Below are 12,014 nucleotides of genomic sequence, written 5' to 3' on the forward strand. Positions count from 1 at the left end.
CACACATGTGAGGTACCATTTTCATTGGGACACGTGTGAGAACCCGGGAAGGTAGGACATGTGTTGTTGTTGGCTGCATTTTCTGGTGGGTTGGCAGAGGGAAATGTCTGAAAATTGTGTTTATTCAGCAAATTTCGGACTTTGATAGGGATTGTGGATTATACATTCTGATGAGATTCACGCAAGTCAGACCATTTTGGATTCCCATGAATGTCTTCTGTTCGGAAATGCATGGGGATACCTTTTTTCCTTGGTGGCTGCGACATCTAGGCCCAATCTGTAGGTTGTCCACAAGAGCTAAATCCCGCAAAAAATCTGCTCTGCTGAAAGACTTGGGGTTACCAGTGGTTTAGCCTTTTCTCTTTGCACCCAGGTAAGTGCACCCACATATATGAGGTACCATTTTTGTTGTGACGGCCTGTGGGAATGCAGGGAGGTAGGACATGTGTTGTTGCCAGCGTGTTTCGGTGGGTTGGCAGAGGGAAATAACTGAAAATTGAGGGTTTTTTCCCAAATGTCTGACTTTTTCGGAGATTTTGGGTAATACATTCTGGGGAGATTCATACAAGTCAGACCTCTCTGGATTCCAATGGGTGTCCTCCTTTCAGAAATTCATGGGTTCCCTGTTTTCCTTGGTGGCTGCGTGTCACGTGAGTAGGTTCGCAGAGACTAGGAATACCTCCGTCCCCAAGCACCGGTCAGGGAGAGTTAATGAACTCCCTGACCAGTTATTGAGGCCACAGGTGCTGGAACGGTAGCCCCGGAACCCCAGGAGGCTGCAAAGGAACACCAGATGAGTGAGAAATGTACAAAGGGAACAGTAAGGTCAGCAAGGGCACAGAATTGGATAACAGCAAATAGGATGCCTTACCTAAGGGAATGCTGTAGTGCAGCTCGTAGTCAAGGGGGTGTTGGGAACTTCCCTTATTTTGGGAGCTCGATGGAATAGGTAACATGCAGCAGCTGCAAGGCAGCGTATGACTGGCTGCTTTGATGGTATTATCAAAGACCCTGGTCATTTCGGTGATCAATAAATCAAAATCCTATAGCACGGGGCTATTGCCTTCCAACAATGGATTGGCCCATGTGGCAGCGATGCCACCCAAATGGGACAGGGTAAATGCGGCTTTGGTGGTGGAGTCTGTGAATGCCTGGGGGCAACACAGAAAGTGCAATTTGCACTGGTTGATGAAAGTACAGAACTTCCTGGAATCACCCTGGAATTTCTCTGGGGCTGCTAAAGGGAAAGGAGTGGGTACATAGATGTGAGCCTGTGGAAAAGGGGCACCTGATGGGTCAGTCTGTGGGGGGGCATCACCAAATTCAGGGTCAGCTGGTAATGCATTCCTCTTGCTCTGAAAAGCATCCAACCGCTGATGGATGGCCGCGGTGGCGGCCGTCATATCAGCGCGTAGGACCACGATAGCCTGAACCAGAATGCCTACAGGGTCTCCAGCAGAGGCATCGATAGTCTAGGTGTGCAGCTTCTCATTCTGTCATGTGAATAGGTCCGCATAGACTAGGAATACCTCCATCCCAAAGCACCGGTCAGGGAGAGTTAGTGAACTCCCTGACAAGATATTGAGGCCACAGGTGCTGGAACAGAATCTCCAGAACCCCAGGAGGCTGCAAAGGAAAACCAGGTGAGTAAGAAATGTACAAAGTGAACAGTAAGGGCAGCAAGGGCACAGAATTGGATAACAGCAAACAGGATGCCTTACCTAAGGGAACACTGGGGTGCAACTCGTAGTCAAGGGGGTGTTGGGACCTTGCCCTATTTCGGGAGCTCAATGGTATAGGTTATATACAGCAGCTGCAAGGCAGCGTATGACTGGCTGCTTTGATGGAAGAAGCGTGGGCACACTTGACAAGAGCAGTGTTTCACAGGAGCAACTTAACAAAACGTAGTGAACAGGACAATCCATAAAACAAAGCCTGGTCCATGACCGTGTAAGTAATCCGTCAGGTATCCATAGCCAAACAGTGGAAAGAGCAGTCCGTGGAGCAAGCTGAGAATTAGCGAGTCACGGTATCAGGAGCACTGAGGAGAGCAATCTGTGAAACTAGCTGAGGACTGTGAGCCGTGTAAGCAAGAGTTGAGTCACCGTAACAGAAGTGTTGACGAAAGCTGGAAGTCTGAAATGCAAGCCGTAGTCAAAGTTCCGTAGAGCAAATCCAGATAATAACAAACGAAGCGCATCGTGGCTGTCAATCATGAACAGCTGAGAAGCCCTGAATGGCAGTAGTTGAATCCTTTTGAACTCCCAAGCAGTCACATGACTGATTCCACATTTGGAAATGCGCATGAGACGACGTCACGAGACCTGATCACAGGAGGCGGCTGGCCTCCTTCAGTTTCCATGGAAAACGCAGTGTCCAGCGTGGCCATAACCGCCAGGAAGGCCGTATCTGAATCCCTCAAAAACCAGGATGACTGCAGCGTCGTCTGCTGCCCTGCTGCTGCTGGAGGGAAGAGGCTAACATGGAGGCAAGTGGTGTAGATGTGGACGTTGGCGTGACACTGCGACACCCTAAGCCCAATCTGGAGGTTGTCCACAAGAGCTAAATCTCCCAAAAAATGTGCTCTGCCAAAAGACTTGGGGTTACCAGTGGTTTACCCTTTTCTCTTTGCGCCCATGTAGGTGCACCCACACATGTAAGGTACCATTTTCATTGGGACACCTATGGGAACGTTGGAAGGTAGGACATGTGTTGTTGGCTGCATGTATCAGTGGGTTGGCAGAGGGAAATGTCTGAAAATTGTGTTTTTTTGCCAAATTTCGAATTTTGCCTGGGATTGTGGGTAGTCAATTCTGGGGCAATTCACGCAAGTCAGACCTCTGTGGATTCCCACGGGTGTCTTCTTTTTAAAAAATGCATGGGGTTCCCTGTTTTCCTTGCTGGCTGCGACACCCTGGGCCCAAATCTGTAGGTTGTCCATAAGAGCAAAATCCCACAAAATCTGCTCTGTCGAAAGACATGGGATTACCAGTGGTTTCGCTTTTTCCCTTTGCTCCCAGGTAGTTGCACCCAAACATGTGCGGTACCGTTTTTGTTGGGACACCGGTGCCAACCCGGGAAGGTAGGTCATGTGTTGTTAGTGATGTGTTTCGGTGGTTTGGCAGAGGGAAATGTCTGAAAATTGTGGGGGTTTTCGCCAAATTTCGGACTCTGCTGGGGATTGTCTATAATACATTCTGGGGCAATTCACACAAGTCAGACCTCTGTGTATTCCAACGGGTGTCTTCTTTTCAGAAATGCATGGGGTTCCCTGTTTTCCTTGGTGGCTTCGTCAACCTAGGCCCAATCTGTAGGTTGTCCACAAGAGCTAAATCCCGCTCAAAATCTGCTCTGCCGAAAAACTTGGGGTTACCAGTGTTTTTTTTTTTCCTTTGTGCCCAGGTTCGTGCTCCCACACATGTGAGGTATCATTTGTGTCGGGACACCTGGGGAAATACGTGAAGGTAGTACACATGTTGTTGGCAGCATGTTTTGGTGGCTTGGCATTGGGAAATATCTTATATTGTGTTTTTCCACCAAATTTCAAACTTTATTTTGAACTTTGCTGAGGATTGTGGGTAATACATTCTGGGGTGATTCGCGCAAGTCAGACCTCTGTGGATTCCCCCGGGTGTCTTCTTTTCGGAAAAGCATGGGGTTCTCTGTTTTCCCTGGTAGCTGCGACACCCCAGGCCCAAATCTGTAGGTTGTCCACAAGAGCAAATTCCCACAGAATCTACTGTGCCAAAACACTTGGGGTTACCAGTGGTTTAGCCATTTCCCTTTGCGCCCAGGTAGGTGCATCCACACATTTGAGGTACCCTTTTCATCGGGACACCTGTGGAAACGAGGGAAAGTATTACATTTGTTGTGTTTCTTTGGTTTTCTTAATGTTTTCATATATTTGCTGCTGCACCTTGTCACACAACCCTTTCATTTCCCAAATGTGAACTACATGTATTCACTGATTTAGTCACTATATACTTTTGTAACCTGCACAAGTCACATACCCTTCAAAAGGTATGCCTGTGCTCTTTCAGAAAATGTATGCTTGCCCTTCCTCACCACACTGGTTTTCCTTACTTACACATGCTAAATACGTCTGTTTAGGCCGTTGGCATAAAAAACCTGTGTACCATGGCTCAGTTTTTGGCTTGTGGTCTTGCTTGTTTTGTGAGACATTACGTAAAATGTGTGATTTCCTAACTGGAAGAATCGAGGGAATGTAGCAGGCATTGCTTTTCTCAAAATTCACAGAAGCTATTGCCTTACCGGGCCAACTATGTCCACCACATACCATTTTTATCTGTCATTTTTCCAATTTTTCCCCAAACTATGGAATTTTTTCCCGACATATCTGTTGCCTGACCTGCGCAAATCACCCTTTCCTAAACTTAGAATTTTGTCTACGTTTCAGAAATGTATGCCTTTCTGTCTTCCCATTCAGATTTCCTACCCTCCTCTTCCATTCTGTCCACGCATGTCCCATTGGAAAAAAGGGCAAAATCGCCTACCTCTCACAAAATGGCTGGTAATCATATCAAAATATGCTTTTTGGTTTCCACTCATACCTGTTCTTGAAAGCCTGGAAAATGGCGAATTCAGCACAGCAAACCATTTGTTCCTAACTCTTAAAAGGAAAAATCATAATTTTATTGGCATTTCCTGAAAAAAACCAAAATGTTCTACCTTTTTATTTATTTTCTCTCAACCCCCACAGCAATCTCGGTGGCGTTATGACTGCCTACATGTGGGAAGAACAGGGGCCAAATTTGGCCGAGATATATCACGGAACAAAAAAGTTACAAGGGATTGAATGGCGACATACCAAAATCTCCAAAAAAGGCCTTGGCACTGGGGGGGCTTGGCAGTTAAGGAGTTAAAGATTGTTTATCCTCAGCTGGTGTGTATTTTTCCCCTGTTTAAGCACATTAAATATATTTTCTATTCTGTACACCTGTCAGAATTATGAGTTCACCCTTGCTGTGAGGATCTAAACTTTATAAAAAAGCATGTTGAGAATGTGTGAGTAACGAAAGGTTGTCCTATTGTCCTATAGTGAGGGCAACATATTAATCAATGAGTACTCGGTAGTAAAGAGTATGGTTGGTTGCAAAAAATATCTGGATAGTTTGGAGGTAAAGGACAGGATCCTCCTTTTAAAACTTTGTCTTGGTTATCCCTCAGTGGGTTCACAGCCAGGTGGGAAAGGAATACACTTGCACATTGCCATTTCTTCCCTACGCTTGAGGAATCGGTTGTCACTTTCTATTTATTTTTCCTCCATACAAAGCACTAATAGGTTTTTATATGGCACCCACATTTATTGCATATGGTATGAAGAATGTGGGAAATTCCTTAAGACTATGTAAATCTACTAGTGATTGGGATGTATTTCCCAACCTTTATCTAAGGCCTGGAATAAGAGAATGAGGCACCTGATTGTGTCATTTTAGATTATATAAATAATTGCCAAGAAAGATTATCTTGGCCCCAAATAAAGCAACTGTAACTAGCTATAGTTGGGACCAGACTAACTAGCAACAACCTTGACAACGGTCCTAATAAATATTACGAATTGTATTCAAATGTTGTTTTTATGATGAAGAGCATTTCGTAGAGCATTGGCACTTTATTAAGAGGTATTTGTTTGCTTTTAAAATGCCATTTATAAGTGGAGGATAGTATGTTCTAGAACACTAGCACTTTTTAAGAGTTTTTTTTAATAGTATTAGTTCTTCAAGTATTTGTTCTACTTCTGGGCCACACACATTTTATTGTATGCCAAGCTGTTTATCTTTGGAGAGACTGAAGCCAGGAAATGTTGACCTGCATATAGGTATTGTGAAGAATGAGGTGCTTACAATTCTGATGTATTTTAAGCTTTTAAGAAAAATAATTTTTAGTTTTTTAGCATGCCTGAATGATATTGTTGCACTGTTTGTTTTATTGATTGCTCTTGAATGCATTGTTGCGTTGCACTTTATCGTCTAGACCCAAAAAAAGATTGAATTGAAAAAAAGAGACATTGGTATGACATCATCAGCATGTCATGTGTTTATTTGTGATACTTATTCTAATTTCCACTTAATTTGCTGCAAGCACAACATGGACATAATGCGTGTATAGTGTCAACAAGCAAAGTAGCAATATAATGCAAGCAGTTGATGTTTGGCTACTTCTGGAGTGTTCTTCCACCATCATTTGCGGTGGACCTAGCATTCTTGCAATGAGTATTCTTTTGGAATCTGCAAACGTGCTGTGTTTCCATACATTCAGAACTACTCTGCTGAATGTGTACTGTGGCTGTTATCATGTTAATTATGTCTTTTTCCATGTTCAGCACTTCACTTGTATTTTTCGAAAATGCCACGAAAACATTCCCACTTTATCACACATTTTGTTGACAGGTTTTTTTTTTTTAAATTTACTTTTATTATTTAAAGTGCAGACCTAGCTCGGGATCAGTGAAGTGCTGTACAGAGTGTGGGTAGCCAGCATTTGAGCTGGCATCTGCTGGCATCTTTTAACAGTTGTGCAGTACTGTGAGGTCTGTGTTTTGGTATGTGCATCCATTGGAATTAGTACTTGGTCAGGTGTTATTGAAAGAGCCATGTTTTGAGAGATTTGCAAAATTGGAGAAATGTGGAGGAATTCCGAGTTGACACCGGATCGAGTTCCAGAGGGTGGCTGCAGACAAGAGAAGGATTGTTTGTGGGTCCTCTCTTTGGACGAGTTGTGATTCAAGCTAGTTGGTCGATTTGCTGCGCGAGGAGGATGTGCGCACCACACATGTGGATCTTGGTGGCCAGGTACGTTGGTCTGCTATCGTGACTGCTTTGTAGATGATACATGCAGTCTTGACCAGTGTTCTGGCTTGGAGTGGATGTCGATGTAGTTTGCGTAGGATAGGGGTAATTCAGTAAAATATCCATTCTTCCATAATAAAACGTGCTGCAGCTTGGTGGACTGCTTTTAGTTGAGCCAAGTGAGCAGCTGTAAGCCCTGTCAGGAGCGAATTTCCCCATCCATGTGCAAGAACACAAGGCCCTGCACTATGGTCTGGAAGTTCAGCAGCAGGATAGAGGGCTTGTTTTTTCAAAGGGTAGAAATTATGAGCCAGGCTGTATGGCCCTTCAAAGGATGTCCATGAAATGATTGAATGTAAAATATTGTAGGAGAAATGACCAAATAGTTTTTTTTAATAATGGGGGAGCCCCCCTGCAATGCTCCCTGAACCCCCTACCCTAACTAATATCCTCGCCCCACCCCACACCTATATTATTTTACAAAAATGACCCAAATGTCCAAAAATGAAGGTAAAGCAATTCAGTCATTTATCCTTACGATTCTTACTATTGGATCATTTATACGGATACCCCTTCAAAGACTATCGGCCTCATTACAAGGTCGGTGGTAACCGCCGGTGCCATCAGCAGGTTGCTGCCGACCCTGAAACACTGTTTTCAGTGTCTGACCTCCTGGTGCCACCAGGACATTACAAGTCCCGGCAGGGTGGGAAGTCAGGCGTCAGATTTGGTAAATCCCAATTCCAGTGGAGTCCCATGCTAACAGTGCCGGTGCTTCTGTGACTAATCTGCCTACCAGGGCCATTGCGCGCAGCAGGCTCAGACTTACCAGGTGCAAAAGCCCCTGCAGACAGACTTGGAATGTGGCGGCACGGAAACAAGGGTACTAGTAAGCTTGCCAGCACCCTTGTTTCCAGACTGCCACATTTGTAATGAGGCTATGTGTTTCTAAAAGGACAGACTGTTGTCAATAATGAAGCCTAACGATTTTGCTGAGTCTGAGAGTTATGGATCAAACCCTACTAGGCATAACAAACTGAATGTAAACTTCCACTTTTCATAGTAGTATGTAACTTCGATGTTACCTTTCATGCAATCCTTCATCCTTTTGTTGAATTGGAGGCTAAGACAAATGCTATATAACAGTTTTTCATTTATCAATCAATACTATTCATGTGGTGAGTAAAACATCTTCTCCTCCCACACATTCATCTCTGTATTCTCCCACATATGTATTCTTGCCACTGTTGGGGTTATGAGGAATGGTCCTCGTGATCACGAGGGGTCCATGTTGCACGCACCTAATGACTGGGGGTGAAGTGAACTGTGCGCATTGTCGCAATTTCATATGTATCCAGTGTAGTTCATTATGGATGGGATATCTTACTTTTAGTTTTACTTTTTGGTTTGAAATTATACATATTAGATTCACACACACGTAGAATGATAAAATGTTAAAACCGTCAAATGTTACATGAACATAATTCACACATTGGGTGCTCTGAAGTGTGTGGAAATGGGGAGACGGAGAAGGTTTTAATGCGCATGCGATGGGAGGCCTGTCCTGAAATCTCACGATAAAGGAGGAATAATATTTATAAAACATGCACACAGAGGAACATATAAGAGGAGTTTATAAAAAGTTTATATAAATCTGTATGTAGTGGGATTTGTGAATTAATTCTGTCTTTTCAGCTAGCAGTTGCACAATTAATTTCAAGTAACTGAGAAGTTCTGGTTTTGCAGGCTTAGGGATTGACGGAGGAATAATGATTCATCCAGTACAAGGTCAGCCGGCGGACAGGACGCAGTGGTGTATGGGTTACCAGTTCCGCAAGGAACAGATTTAATCTTCCCCACTGCATTGAAGTCATGAAGAGGGGTTTGGCCATTTGGTCAGGCCGGCAATAAATATGGGGCCCGAGGCCATGAAATCCGGTGATCAATTGAACTAGAGGCTATACGTGCTGGCGTGGTAGTCACAAAATTAGAATGGCTTAAGTGGAGCCAGTAAATCAGCATGGATGATATAGAAATCAGTAGTTTAAAGAGAACCTCTTTGCTCAGTTTTTCCTCCTGTTGCTAAGATATCCATGCGGACCAAGTGCAATCACACTTAAGGTTAAAATGCCATAGGCCAGTTGTTGCTAGTAATAAATTATGTTTGTAGGTTAATGTTTTATTATGTCATGATGTCACAACTCACTATGGTCCAATCCCTAGCAAAGGGGAACTTCGATTATGATCTGAAGATGGCAGTAAAGATTGTTGATGACCAATGATAAAAAAGAAAGAAAGAAAGAAGTAAGTTATTTGCGTATGTTTTGTCGAATCATGTGTGAGGAGTGGGTTGCAATAAAGTATCTGGGAGTGTTTTAATTGTTGCAAAAATGTATAAAATGTATCAATTGATGTGGTTTGTTGAAACTTGGCTTATTTGGACTCCTCTATGTCATCTAACTGCTCCCTTGATGATTGTACAATACACTTGCTTTTCGTACAAAATGTGCACTCGTTCCTCAGGTGGTGGACCTGTTTGGGCTGAGGTAATTAGGCATCCTCCCTGACAAATATGGCAGCTATCAACGGACGCCAGGCTTTATGAGACATTGGGGGTCTTCTCTCCACACCTTTCGGCTGTAGCACCTCACAGTGAAAGAGGTCGGCGGACGCCATATTGGTCAAATATCCATCTGCTCCCTGGAGGACTGGTGGCATGGTCCAGCTGTGCAGGGTGATTTGACGGAGCACCACATCGGAGTGCTTTGGGTCATGTGAGTGTACTTTTGAATGTAAAGCAAGGAGGTAAAGAAGGCTGGTTTCTTTTCTGATTCACAGGGTGTAATGTTTTAGGCAAAAACATGGTGCCTGCGTGCAGTGAATATAGGGTGCACCCAGAGCCATAATGGACATTTGCTCCAGGCCTCTGTGGAAGCTGCACTTGATGTGAGCCCATGTTAATATTAAGATATTCTGGAAGCCTGGGAATCCACAAGATGTCTGAGCTTTGATAGATACCGGGGCAGAGGACTAATTGATTCATGGAAATCATTCAAGATTTAAAGGTTGATACTTTACCATTACTGGGCTGGGGGAAAGGAAACAGCCGCAGTACAGACAGAAGTGGAGATGAAGAAACGCAATTTGTCAAAGCAGAAATATAAAGTGGTGTATGTCCCGATATCTGAGTATGTAATTTGTTTTGATATTTTGGAGGGGTTGACATTGGCACTAGGAGGTAAATTCATTCAATTTGGAGTAAACACATTTACTTGTATGCCAGTTATTGTAGTCAAATTGAAAATCCCTCCGGTGCACGTTCCCTTGGCCACAAAGCGTGTATCTATGAAGCAATACCGCATTCCTGTGGGACATAAGGACATTTCAGACACCATTAAGGGATATGTAGAAGCAGGAGTGTTATGCCCAGTTACCACTGCTTCGAATAACCCAGTCGGGTCTGTGTAAAGGTTTCATGTAATAATGTCACCACAAAAATCTCGCCATGCAAAAATATCGCCGTAAAATTGCAGTTTTTTGTGGCGACATTATTGCATGGAACATGCGGGGGACAACCCGGCAACCCCCCAAACTTTTTTTTTTGCTCCTGTCCCCATATATATGGTCACTCATATAATATCGCCACAACCTTTTCCCGGCGATATTATTTACGGCGACCATATATATGGGGATAATATTACCTGATACCTGTGAAAAAGGGTGATGGGAGCTGGAGAATTACTGTGGATTATAGAGAATTTAATACATACACTCCTCCTTTAGTCCATGCAGTCCCAGATGCTATCACTTTGATTGAGAACCTACAAAAGTGTGAGGGAACCTGGTATGCTGTGTTAGACTTAGAAAATGCCTTCTTCTTAGTGCCAGTTGCTGAGGAGTGTCAGGAGCAGTTTTCATTTTCTTGGAATGGGCATCAGTACAGCTTCATGAGTTTGCATATAGAGTACTTGCACAGCCCAACCATTTGTCACCAGCTGGTGGAAGAGTATGTGGACAAAATACCATGGAAACCTGATATACAGATTTCACATTACATTGATGACCTTTTGATTCAGGGCAAAGATGAGCTCAGTGTGCAAAATCAGTTAGAAGTAATCATTAACAGGTTAAAGAAGGAAGGGTGGAAGATTAACCCTAACAAAATTCAAGGGCAAGCTGAGGCCGTGGTATTTCGGGAATTCAATGGCATAATGGGCATCGAGAGATGATGCCGAAAGCCTGATAAAAGATACTTGAGTTTACCATGCCTGTGAACAAGAAACATGCTTAACAGTTCATATTGCTGTTTGCATTTTAGAGACAGCATATTCCACATTTAGGGCAAATATTGCTCGACTCTACAAAGTGACTCGAAAGAAGTATGAATTTGTGTGGGGAGAGGAACAACAGATATCATTTGACTTGACAAAAGACACTGTGCAGTGTGTGTTTGATCTGTGGTCTTTGAAGTCAGGAGAAGTGGAGTTGAATGTATCGATACAAGACAATTATGCTAACTGAAGCTTGTAGCAAAAGTAAGACAGGAAATGGGTTCCCTTGGGATTTTGGAGTCACAAATTACCTGAGGCTGGTGATAAATACACTGCATTTGAGAAGCAATTGCAAGCATGCTATTGGGCTCTTCTTGATACCGAGCACATTTCAGCGGGTCATGATTTATTGATCAGGCCTGAAATCCTGATTATGCAGTGGGTTTTGAGTTATCCTAAATACACAGGATAGGACACGGCCAAGAATCCAGTACAATCAAGTGAACATGGCATATCCAAGGTACAGCAAAATCAGGAATGGGTCTAGTTGCCAAACTACATGAGCAAGTGGCTAGTGTACCACCTGTAGACTATATACCGCTGGAAGTGACCGAACTGCATGGGTCTCCAGTAAAATGGGGAGTACGTTATGGTGATTTGATGGGAGAACAGGCAGAACATGCCTGGTTCACTGATGGCTCAGCCCGTTTTGTAGGAACTGAGTATTATTGGACAGCTGTGTCATATAATCCCAAGACAAAACAGATCCTAACCATGTCAGGTAAAGGAAAGAGGAGCCAGTCTGCAGAACTGTTTGCAGTACATCATGCTTTAAAAGGGATTGATTGCCCCTAGATCTGGATTAGAATTAAAGGCCATACAAGTAATGGGAGGAGTAATAGATGCTGATTACCAAGGAGAAATGGAAGTCCAT

Source organism: Ambystoma mexicanum, chromosome 5p (assembly GCF_040938575.1).
Source record: "Ambystoma mexicanum isolate Mex_15411 chromosome 5p, UKY_AmexF1_1, whole genome shotgun sequence".
Lineage (NCBI taxonomy): Eukaryota > Metazoa > Chordata > Amphibia > Caudata > Ambystomatidae > Ambystoma > Ambystoma mexicanum.